The following is a 12711-nucleotide window of genomic DNA, read 5'->3' as shown; positions in this document are numbered from 1 at the left end:
AAACAGAGCCAGAAAACGTAATTAAAAAAGGGAAAGACAAAAAGTGAGATGAAAACTAAGGGAAACAGAGAAAATGCGATAGCGAAGAGAGAGAGAGAGAGAGAGAGAGAGAGAGAATGAGTGAGTGAGTGAGAGTACCAATTCAAATTTAGATTTATTGATAAAAGTTTCGAAAATTGGATTCGTGCACTTCCTTTAATCCTCTCCCAGCAAACTCTGGCAGCGCTGATGACGTAATCGTTGTAAAGCAGCGTACCAGCGTGAACCACAAGAACTCGGTGCAAAAGGTACCATTGCATTAAATTTTAACCCGCCGACACTGTGTTAGGGGGGAAGAGGGGAAGGAGGAGGAAAGATTATTTAAAATGGACACATCTCCAATAACGCAATCCTCCATTCCACTTTCCTCGACGCAACCAAATTGCAAGCAACGCCACATCCTTCTTCTTTCCCACTTCTAAAACTGTCATTGAAATCAACATCCATAAACGCATCGTACAACAAAACCCTTCCGAAACGTCCCCCCTACGTTTTCACCTCCCCCAAAAACTGCGCACAACTTAAAATGACAAATCGCGAGCCGCGACTCGATTTCCATTCGGCTACCCACCACCCCCTCTTCCCGATTGGTACGTTCCACTTCCTGAATCTCTTCCTGGTCGACAGAAGGTCAGGAGACTGCTGCCTAGCACGAGACCACAGTACAGTGAGCGGGGAGAGGTGGCGGACAGATCGGGACGAGTACTGACGGGGTGTAGTTTGACAAAGAACGCCACCGTTTCCTTGGTAACATCTTGGGGTGATTCTGTGAGCTGGGATATGGCCGCCGCCGTCGCCGCCTCATGCAGTGCTCTCTGCCGGACTGCCTAGGTAGCCGGAACATTTCGACAACGGGAAGTGCTCGCAACACTTTGGCTTTCGCAGGTAAGTGTCGTATTTAGGTTTGTGAACGGTGACAGTAGTGCGAACTTAATCCTCGCCTCGTCTGACGTCTTGCGAGAACAGCGAAAAGGTTTCTCGACGTTTTCGTCGCTTCGTTTTTTCGCTGCGTCTGATTGTGGCTGTTACACAGATGCAATTGACGAAGCCGGTATTGATTGAACACGGCCGTAATACTTCGCCGCCGCCGACTACGCTTCCTGCGAACAAGCGGTAGCGGACATGGGAGCTGGATTGCATGCGGAGTCTCGGGAAAGATGCTGTCGCTGGGTTTTGTAATCTGCGGACGCAATTAAATCTTGTATTTGGCGAAAACAGATTTCTTATCGCTTTCCGACTCGATTTTCTTCGTGCAATTCGCCGCGTTCATTTGCGCGCGTTTTGAACAATTCGTTTCTTTCGTTAAAATCCGATTTTGAACGCTGCAAAATCTGCGGCGTATGCAATCGGTTGGTACATTGAAATGGAGATTTCAAACGATGAAAATTTCTATTCAATTCGTACATTATTGACGTTTCTTAGCAACCAGAAACACCAAAAGTATTTTTTGATAGTTAAAAAATCACGTGTTTAATTGTTGAGGACACTGAGCTTGTAGATTTCGGTAGTTTTTGCCAAACGAAGTAGCAAAAACTACTGAAATCTGCAAGCTCAGTGGCCTCAAAATTTTACAGCTTGTAGATTTCAGTACGTTTGCTACTTCGTTTGGCATAAACTACTGAAATCTACAAGCTGTAAAATTTTTCAGGCCACATAGCTTGTAGATTTCAGTAGTTTAAAAAATATATAAATATAGAAAGAATAAAATAAAAATTAATTCATTGTTTAAATTACTAAATTTTTCTCCCAACGTTGCAGCGTCTGCTCCTGAAACAATGAACTTCGAGCTTAATTGATATGAAATTTGTCGATTTCGTTCTTTATTGAAGCGATTGTTTAACTGTTATTTCCTTGCTCATTGTTTATTAACTTTGCACTTGAAACAATGAAGCTGGTGTTTAATTGTTGAGGCCACTGAGCTTCTAGATTTCAATAGTTTTTACCAAACGAAGTGGCAAAAACTACAGAAATCTACAACCCGCAAAATTATCAATTTCCAACTTTCAATAGGATTCAAATCATTCTTTTGCATTTTTTTTTTTTTTAAGAATTTACACTAATTAACATTGATTAGCATTGATTTATTTTATGGATTTGCAATCCATAAAATAAAAATTAATTCATTGCATAAATTATTAATTTTTCTTCCATTGTTGCAGCGTCTGCTCGTGAAACAATGAACCTTAAGCTTAATTGACATGAAACTTGTCTATTTTGTTCTTTATTGAACTCATTACCGATTGTTATTTCCTTGCTCATTGTTTGTCAACTTTGCACGTGAAACAATAAAGCTCATGTTTAATTGTTGAGGCCACTGAGCTTATAGATTTCAGTAGTTTTTGCCAAACGAAGTGGCAAAATCTACTGAAATCTACAACGAGTAAAATTATCAATTTCCATCTTTCAATAGTATTCAAATTGTTGCATTTTTTTTTTTTTTTTTTTTTAAGAATTTGCACTGTTGAAAAGATTTTAAAAATAAATCTTAAAAGATTTTATTTTGATAATTAAAAGTGCTGATTAGCATTTGCAATCGATAAAAGAAAAATAGAAATTAAAAGTATCGTTTAAATTAATACATTTTCTTCCATTGTTGCAGCGTCTGCTCGTGAAACAATGAACCTCGAGCTTCTTTGACATGAACCGCAAACTTGTCGATTTGTTATTTATTGAACTCATTAGCGATTGTTTAAATGTTATTTCCTTGCTCATTATTTGTCAACTTTGCACGCGAAACAACGAAGCTCGTGTTTAATTGTTGACACAGACTGCGTCTGCTACTTGTGGATTTCATTTACTTCGATGCATTTGTAGTAGTTCGTTTTTAAGGAAAATAATACTTTCTTTTAAAGCTTTCAAGATCGGAATATTGTTTATTTGCATGATTTACAAACTCGTAAATGCCATTTTAAATTGTAAGCTGTTGGCAGCGTTTCAGAGTCGGTACAGTGTCTTTTGCATGCGGTAATAACTCGATGGACGGGTTATCAAACGACCCCCTTGATTTGTTAGTGCATTAAAATCTGGAGCTAAGTACAAGGACAGTAATTGTTATTTATAACCAGCACGAGCATTTATGAACTTACAAGGTTGTTTAGAACTTATCCGAAAGCTGCAAATATTAATTATGTAAAGATCGAGGAAACGTACAATGTACAAAAATGTAAAAAAAAAAAAAAAAAAGGATAAACAAAATAAAACTAGGCTATGACAATACTGGATATTTGTAGAGAAGTAAAATAACAATAAATAGCAGATTTTTTTTGGTCGTCTGCTTCTGGTATATTTGTTTTGAAACTGCAGACTTACGGCGTTCCAGTTTTCGCGCTTGGCATTTTGCCAAGAAATATTGTAAATTGTCTCGTTTATGTAAAGTTTTTCATTTAGCTTTCAACAGATAAAATGTACAATCTGGCAACTGAAACGTACACCAAAAACGAATACTGAAACGTTAATTAAAGAACAAAATTGAAAGGGGGAAAAAATAAACAAAAAATATAAAATCAAAAACGCAACAATGTTATCAATTGGCATTGTTTTGGCCACATTGTTTGGAAGCAAAATAGAATTATCACTTTTATCACATCCTGGGTTTCTGAATCTGCTAAGTTGTTCTAACTACCAAGGTTAGCACAGCCACACGAAACAATTACTGCCCCCCCCCCTAACGTTTAAGGGGTGGAACGTTCTACTGAATTTATTAGTCGTCTGCTAAAATTGTTTATGAATAAATGGCTTTATATACTAGAATCAAAAATGATCCCCCCCCCATACAATTTTTTTGTTTTTTTGGGAGGGGGATTTAAGAAGGGGCAAGGTTAACATCCTTAAATCTTTACCTTTATCTCAAGTGAACCTGTAGGCGAAAAGGAAATACTCAACGATCACAAAGGTAGGGAGGAAACTATTTCTTTCCGACATCTTTTCTATAGATGTTGGATTGCCTGAAGACACGTCTCCCATAACGAAGTCTCCGTCAAGGTTTGAACCGTTGAGGATCTGGGAGGGGGGGTTGAAGGTATGGGGGGGTATAGTTGTCTTCCCAGCACCAGAAATAACATTACTGTCGCTGGGAAGCGGCAAACACGATTGTCAAGGAGCACACTTTCTTGACGAAGGTAAAGTTATCCTATGTAGGGTGGAAAAGAAAGCAGGGGGGGGGTCTGCGCTCATGAAAGATTCATTCTTTTTGTCGCGTTGCTTTTTTTTTCCTTTCTTACTCTCCACTGTTTGGCTCACACTAAGATCGATTGGTGTGAACGAGAAAACAGTTTCTACGCGAATGGCATTAGACTTCATCATTAAGGAGTAAGTCAACTGATGTGTCAGTAAACGAAGCAGTCGAACAGATCGTCTGGTTCAAGCGCAGGAGGGGGGGGATAGTGCGGAGAATGCACGTGCTGCAGAGGAATACATGAAAGTAGTCATCTGTCGATGTATCGGTCTTGTGTATTATTTATTAAACGAGCTGGCAAAGATAGGCCACGTATTGCTATGGTGGCGCCCCCTGGTAGTAATTGGGAAAGTCATAATATTCGCATCGTATCGTAATCTACTTTTATAACAGCGCAATCGGGCATTGAGTATTCACATCAAGCTGCTACCAATTCACGACAGATGGCCCAGATATTTATACTTTTGACAAAATATAATTTGATGTTCTTGATGAAATTTATAGCTCATCGCCAGTCGAAGTTTTTTTTTTTTTTTTTTTTTTAAACAGTGTGAAAAAGCAGCTAAAAATAAGACATGCGCGGTTAGTGTGTTTATGACATGAAATTGGGCAATAGAGGATCGATTGCTTACTGTTCTTTCGTTTGCCTTCAGTGGCAACTTGGTCAGCTCGATACATCGTCGTCTGCCACTCGTTTCGACAGGTCCGGGTTCTGTTTGAATACACCCACATTCCAAACAGGCAGCTGGTGGTGTAATTTCTAATTTTGCAGGTTTTCTGTATGAGGTAAGCGATACTGTTAGACCAGAAATGTTTCCATCTGATCCACGTGGGTAGATACGTGTTAGTGACGTCATCAGCTGTGGTATCATTTGCACGCGCTAGTTGCTCCACACCCGTATTAGCCAAGTTAACGAACTTGATCTGGCAAAAATTGCTTCGCAATTGGGAAGAACCAGTTTAGGACCAAATGTGAAGTACCTATACGTATTTCCCCTCCCCACACCTACCCTCGCTATAAGGAACAACAGCTCACTGGAGTCTAATGTTTAATAGGCTGGAAAAGTAGTAAGTTTTGGTTCAGTAGGTTTATGGTGTTTGATAGTCTTCGGGGGAACATAAAGCAAGTATCCTGCTAAGAGGGAAATGCGTGTTTATGAACGTATATTCGAAACTTTCTCCGAGATTTCAAAGGGTGTTCGTAACCACGGTTCTTTTGCTTCTCCGTTATCTGTTGCAATGTTTCGTAAATCCCTCCCCCCGCCGTTTACCCCCACTTTCCTACCAGAAATTGTTCTTTTTTTTATGGTTGAATGAGCACTTTATCTTGTCTTCTGTTTTTCACGGTTAATTCTTAGAAGACCAATCCTTCCCCCCCCCCCATTATTGTACGGATCGTAAATCCTTACTGTAGTCTCCTTAATGGCCGCAAATAATGTTTGATTATATACTTAGATAATCACTATGTGGCAATAAATAGATACATTATAGACTATGAGAATGTCACTACCCCTTAGCGATGTGTCTAATAAATGTTCAAGGAGAACAAGGTATACCGGCGTTCCAAGAGCTCTTAATCTTAGATAGCAACCCCTACACGTTGGTTGTTGATGTCCATTATAAATGCATAAGTGGATGAATGAATGAATGCGAAAAATTAGTTAAAATTTTTTTCCTCGAAGACATTAACGGTTTCAGTCATATAATTTTGTTGTGTTATGTCTTTTTTATTACTCATTTTAAACAGAATAATAAATAAATATTTTTATCTACTGCTGCGCCACAACAGTAAAGCGACCGAATTGTGAAACAGCAACAGAATAAAAAATGAATAAAAAATATTAAATATCTATAGGATCATAAACTGTTCAAATTACCCTTTGTATAATATAGATCGTTATTTTACAGACAAGATATGCGTACTCCTCATCGCCTTAGTCGCCTTTTGCGAATACCTTAAACGATCCAACAATTCTGTGTTTCTGAAGGTGCTTTTGTTCTTTTTATTGGTTCATCGAATTGATCCCTGGGATCAGCAGGTCTTTTCGGGAGGTCACTGAGTGGATAAAGAGGTAGAAGTGGGGTAGAGTCGAGATTGTTCGGAGTTTGATCAAGACACACCCTTTTAGTGACGGTCATTACGGAGACAAAGAACGCTAAATGGCCAAGGGTCATTATCATCGCAATAGTGGTAAAGAGCCTCTCTCTCTCTCTCTCTCTCTCTCTCTCTCTCTCTCTCTCTCTCTGTGTAAGAGAGACTGAACCGCATTAGGAAAACCCAGATGTTGCTAGCGCCTTTGTTTCTTTCTAGGTGAGAGCACCCGGAAAGTGTATTCCCATCTAATTTCTTCGCTAATGGATGCTCTGTAATGAGAAGTACTTGAGAAACATACCACGCTCCAAAGCTAAATAATGAAAGAAAAAGAGAAAAAGATAGTTTCTTAACTGCACCAGAGAGTAAAATATTTCACGCTCTCAGTACCACAAAAGTCAAGCACTTTAGAAGAGTAGTTGGTGAAGAAAATCAGCTTAGTTTCCATCTGTATCACATAAATATCCACTTTTAGGTCGCTGTTTGTAAATTAGTTATGCAAAATATTTGTAGTGAATGCAGCACTGACAATCATACCATGTTTGAAGTCCGCACACGAGATTTTTATATTTATAGGTAAATTTTAACCTACGCTTTTTTATATATGTTTTTTAATGATAATTCCGATAGGGATTGTAATAAAGAAAAATTATTTTCGCTTTTTTCGCCATTTTTCTCAAATTAATCAAAAATACTGTTGTTGAACCCTTAGCTATGCGTGGCTGATTAAATTTTGTCATTAGAGAAAGAGCTGATGGTTGCTTTCATGCATTTCAAAGTGTTTTAATTTTCTTAATGAGCTCTCACAGCCAATCTTGTAGCTGATTCATACCTTACTCAACTGTACCGATTAATTTAAAACATGCACCGATTGATACACGGAAATGACTACGTTTATTGGGAAATTTTCACAGCTGAATAGATAATCCACGTTTGTTTTTCAGCGCCATTTTTATTTATTTTTATCTCTTTGCCCAATACACTTTTCGGTTTAAAATCCGGCCCCAAAACCCATTTTAAAACCAGTTGCTTGATAAACTGACTCACAAACCTTTGAAATGTATACGATATCCTTCCAGAAACATTGGAAAGATACTACGAATACTTTTAGTTGTATTATAATATATATAGTTGATATTATATATAGTTATGTCCATAACCATGATTCTTTTGCTTCTCCGTTATTTGTTGCAATGTTTCGTAAATCTCTCCTCTCGCCGTTTACCCCCACTTTCTCACCAAAAAAGTGAATTCTTTATAAAATTATGTTGTTTTGTTTTTTCGCTGACCAATCAGCTACTATTTTTCTCTACGCATCTATGCATGCAATAATGGAAGGCAGAATCTTCCTTCAATGTACAGCAGCCATCTTTTTGATCAATACGGCTTCCCTGATGGGGGTTACGTGCTGAGTAAACTCACAAGACTCTCTCTCGTAAACCCCATGCTCTTGACAAATTACTGTGCAGTCTTAAATCGTGTGCCTTTGCATCCAAGGCATTGATTATGTCTTTGAAGACAGCGATGTAGAAAACAGATGATTCACCAATCCCTCTCATCCTCTCTTTCTCTACATGGGTGATCACGTGCTTTAAGTCGGAATATATCCGCTTAGTGTTAATTCCTAAAAGTAATCATCCTTCTCAATGGGGAATCGCTACTCATTTTTCGGCCACCAGATGGAGCGAGCGTAGCATCTAATTCTTAAATTAAATTTAAAAATATGTAATTCTTTATAATTAAATTTTATTTTCCTATTAGCCTAACACTTTTGGGTTTCCTGAGTTTTAAATCTGCGCATGTCAGCGGCAGTTTTATTGGCAACACAAATCACGTGGTTGTTTGCTGTGCTAGCTGGGAAATACATTACAACAGTTATTTATTAAGTCGGTTGTGCATCCAACACGTCAAGCCTTTAACTTATTAAACTTTAAAGATAAATATTACTTTCCCGAAGAAAAATACAACTTTCTTGTGCGCCTATTTCTCACTCTTAAATGTTTAGATGGAGCTGTATGCCCCGGAGAAATTTCTTACCCCTGTTAGATATTGTTTCTGTTACTATGGCAGCAGACTACTCGTTCTGTTTGTTTCTGCGCCGGTCTATTGGGGTGTCATAAATGCTCGCGTACGTCAGAACTTCCTCGTGGTTGGATTTAATAAACAACAGGTGGCGTTGTTCACAGCTGCGATATTTAAATATCCTTATAAATCATTTTCTTTTTAACATGCGAGAGGGAGTGGTTGTGGCGCTTTGTGTTAAGGTGTCATCGTTTGGTTTTTTTTGAAGGTTGGCGTTCAGCGCCACCTATGTTATGATGTTGAGCTATTGATTGGAGCGAAAGACATGTGTAGCCTTTGTATTGAGGAAGAAATGGAACAAATAAGCCATCGTAAATAACATCTCCCACACACACACACCATTTGCGATGTTTGATGGGCAGGGGGGGCGAACTAACATCGAACGTACCTCATCTACTGAATATAACAATGTCGCCAAATTCCTCTCTTGCTGGATGGATGTCGTCAGGTTTTGATGACCTTCCCTCAGTAATTCAGAGACAGCAATGGTATGGGGTAATTGGAGTATTTCCTTCATGGGCGCGAAGATGTCTGTTTTATTGTTGCTTCGATCGTTTGGTCCTAAGGCTTAACATTCAATGGATGGTGTTTATTGGACGATTTTTGCAGTCATGGAAACGCAACATTTTGAGTATGTTTTTTTTTATTTCTCATTTTTTTTCTGCCAAATTTTTCTCTTTTTTCCTTTTTTCGTTTTTTTTTAAATGAAAACTTTAGATTTTCCTTTTTAAATCTCTATTTTTTTATCCTTTACATTTATCATTAATGAGGTTCGATTAAACATTCAAAAAATTTTCCACACTCTCTTATTGTATTTTTCCAATTTCTTTTTTTTTTTCATTTTTATAATTTCTCCCTTTTTATTTTCTTATTTACACCCTTTTATATTTTTCCAGATTTCTGTTTTTAAATCATTGCCCTTTTCTTATTTTTCTAATTTTTTCATTTTTCCAATTTCACCAGTTATCTACGCACGTTTTAATTTTCCTTTCTGTATTAGGAACCTTGACTTTACGTTTTTCTTATCGCTTTGTTCCGTTTTTTAAATTTCCTCTTTTCTGTTTTTTTTTTTTCATTTATTTTTATTATTTTCGCCACTTCTGCTTCTTTGTTCCCTTTTATTTTTATTTCCCATCTTTTTATCGCGTTTTCCTTTCATTTTTTTTAATTTTCATCGTTTTCCCCTTTTTCCTTTTATTATTTTTTTCATTTGTATCCTTTTCTTCTTTAGTTTTTTTTCCATTCACCACAGTTTCCCTTTTTTAATTCTCCCCTTTTATTTTATTCCAGTTTTATTTTTTTTGTCTTTTAAGCCTTTTCTGTATTAAAAAGTCTGATTTTACATTTTTCTTATTTCTCTTTTTCCTTTTTTTTTAATTTCCACTTTTCTGCATTTTTCGTTCATTTTTATTATTTTTTCCATCATCACTATTTATGTTTAATTTTTTTTCACTGTTTCTTTTTCTTTTCTATTTAATTTTTCATGATATTTTTTCCATTGTATTTTACTAATTTTTTCCATTTTTTAACCCTTTTTGCCTTTTAATTTTCTTATTCTTATCCTTTTCTTCTTTTTATCTTTTCCATTTACGCACGTTTCTTTCTTCGCTTTTATTTTTTTTCAATTTTATTTTCCTGTTTTTTTATTTTTTGCCCTTTTTCCTTTTAATTTTTTCCGCTCATTCCTGTTCCCATTTATTTTATTTCCCTGCTTTTTTCCTTTTAACGCTTTTCTGTATTACGAAATTTTATTTTACATTTTTGCCACTTTCTTTTGTTCCTTTTATTTTTTTCCCCTTTTTTTATTCTTTAACCCTATTTTTCCTTTTAATTTTTTTCATTTTCGTTCTTTTCTCCTTTTTATTTTCACTTGTTTCTTTCTTCTTCTTTTCCTTTTTATTTTGCCGCTTATTCCTGTGCCCCTTTATTTTATTTATTTTTTTTTTTTCAGTTTTATTTTCTTGCTTATTTCTTTTCTATCCTTTTTTTTTCCTTTAACCCTTTTATGTATTACGAAAATTTTACAATTTTCTTATCGCTTTGTTTATTTATTTATTTTTTCAATTTCCTCTTTTCGTTTTTTTATTCATTCATTCATTCTTATTAATTTTGTCACCTTCACTATTTATGTTTACCATTTTCCACTATTTTTTTTCCTTTTATTTTTTCCATTGTATTTCCCCACTTTTTTTTTTTCAGCTCTCTTTTGCCTTTTAAATTTTTATCCTTTTCTCACTTTTCATTCTCTTCCATTTTCGCATGTTTTAATATTTTTTCTATTCGCCATTGTTTTCTTTTAAATTTTTTCCATTTATTCCTCTTTCTTTTTTTTTTTTTTTTTTTTTTTCAGGCTTACTTTCTCTCCTTTTGTTACCCTTTTAATTATTTTTCCTTTTTTTTCTCTTTTTTGCCACACAGAGTACAGTTTCTCCCTCCACATAAATAAATCCTGTCATTGATCTCTTTAACATTTAAGCAGATATCTTTATGTAACATAATATTGGCTCTCATCTTCGTTACAATCCCAGGAGATTCCACTTTATCTCCACAGCTACGATCTGATGAAAAAAGGGATAAAAAGAAGGAAAAAAAAAAAAAAAAACAGCAAAAGAAAGCCACGCCATCGTGATCAAAGCTCTCTCTCTGTGGTCGTTATAATCTTAAAATAAGCTCTCCGGGTATGCAGCATGCAAAAGATACGTAATTTCCCTAATTTGCCAAGTAATGATTGCAAGACAAGGGAATTTGATCATGTTGATGGATGTCAAAAACACGCACCCACCCAAGAAGACAACGAATGTAAAAAAAAAAAAAAAAAAAAAGACTGATAAAATTACTGTTATATATTAAACAAACGAAAGAGTGAAACGCATTCGTTCGTAAGCCATCAACTGTTGAACTGCGCATGCCCAATAGAGATTTTTTTAATGCAAGATATTACAAACAGCCCCCCCCCCCCCAAACTACACACGTATATCAAAACCCCTATCATTCCCTTAATTGGAGTTCATAGATACCGACAATTAGTTCCACTCGGGGCCATTTTATTTCCTCACAATACACAAAACAATCCGGTGTTTCGTTACCATGGCAACCATAGTGTTTTGGCGCAAATTGTTCGATGTCACGAATTGTGGGCCAAAGTATCTCGCATTTAACTGCAGCTGCGTAAAAATTTCCAACTCGGGTCATATGCCAGTTATGTCATACAATATAAATGAGCCGCCCTGCCACATGCGCTCTCTTAAAACACGTGTAATGGCTGCGGGTACTATCTGATGGTCAACCTGACGAATGAACACGATCATAAAGCGTACAATCTTTATATGCCAGCATTACCATAGTAACGGCCGGAAGTGAAGTAAGATGTGATCCTTAATTCAAACAAAAAACAAAAACACCTGTCAGAGGTTATGTGAAGAAAATAAAACATTCTTTTTTTCTTTTTATTTAAATTGGGGGGGCTGTTTGTAAAGTAACATTAATATTAATGCTCGCAAGTGCACATTTCGTTGATGTATTTCCGCCCAGGTCAGTTTAAACAACAAAAATATTCGAAATTACCTCAATTTATTACACCATTTTTAAAGAAACAGAAAGGTTCTCGTACTTTGCATTGCAAAATAGTACGTGTAGGGCATATAGTATGATTTTTTATCGCTAGGAGGCGCCCAACGTGCAACAATGTAGCCTGAAATGATTGCACGAGCAATAATTAGTATTGTTTCAACGCTCGCGAGTTTAATGGTTCGTGTAGATTTCTCAACTTTTGAAGCAGAAGAAATATATTGGAAGTGGAAATACCATTGTGACGTAACAATAGCCATAAAGTATGCAAACCGGCTCTTGAATACCATGCTTCCCAGAATTAAAAAAAAAACAAAAAAACACCAACCTATTTCGTTGAGTAATAAAAAAAAATAATAAAATAATAAAACCTGTATCAATATTTAATGACGTCACTTTATGCTGTATATATAAAATTTTTAATTTTTAATAACACAAGTTTTAGGATAATTTTAAAATTTGCTTTTAAAACTTAGATCACATTTTAAATTATTATTTTAAACTAATTTGAATAATTTCTTTTCTTTTCTTAATTTTAAATATTAAAATAATTTTAACAAGGTTAAAGAATAATTTGAAACCGAAGCATAACCATTGTTAGATCAGAGAAAATTTCATTAATTGTGATGCAACGACAAGATAATTTTGACGTAACAATAAGAATGTGATTGTGAGACAAGAATAGGCATTTCATTATAACGTAACAATAAGAATTTGGTTGTGACGTAACAATAAGAATGTGATTGTGAGACAAGAA

The 12711-nt window shown here is 35.8% G+C and overlaps 1 protein-coding gene across 1 annotated transcript in view; it reads left to right on the top strand.

Moving 5' to 3' along the window:
- Nucleotides 1-699: 699 nt before the first annotated feature.
- The window catches only part of LOC150077910 (uncharacterized), a 31289-nt gene continuing 19277 nt past the window's right edge, over nt 700-12711 (top strand). Inside the window, exon 1 of the mRNA XM_090385574.1 lies at nt 700-924. The gene's annotated coding sequence lies outside the window, so the exon portion shown is untranslated. The remainder of the gene's footprint in view (nt 925-12711) is intronic.

This window comes from Mastigoproctus giganteus, chromosome 11, assembly GCF_048544385.1.
Source record: "Mastigoproctus giganteus isolate SK-2022 chromosome 11, ASM4854438v1, whole genome shotgun sequence".
In the NCBI taxonomy this organism is placed as follows: domain Eukaryota; kingdom Metazoa; phylum Arthropoda; class Arachnida; order Uropygi; family Thelyphonidae; genus Mastigoproctus; species Mastigoproctus giganteus.
Note: the sequence above shows the minus strand (reverse complement) of the source record. Positions and strands in the feature narration are given on the sequence as shown.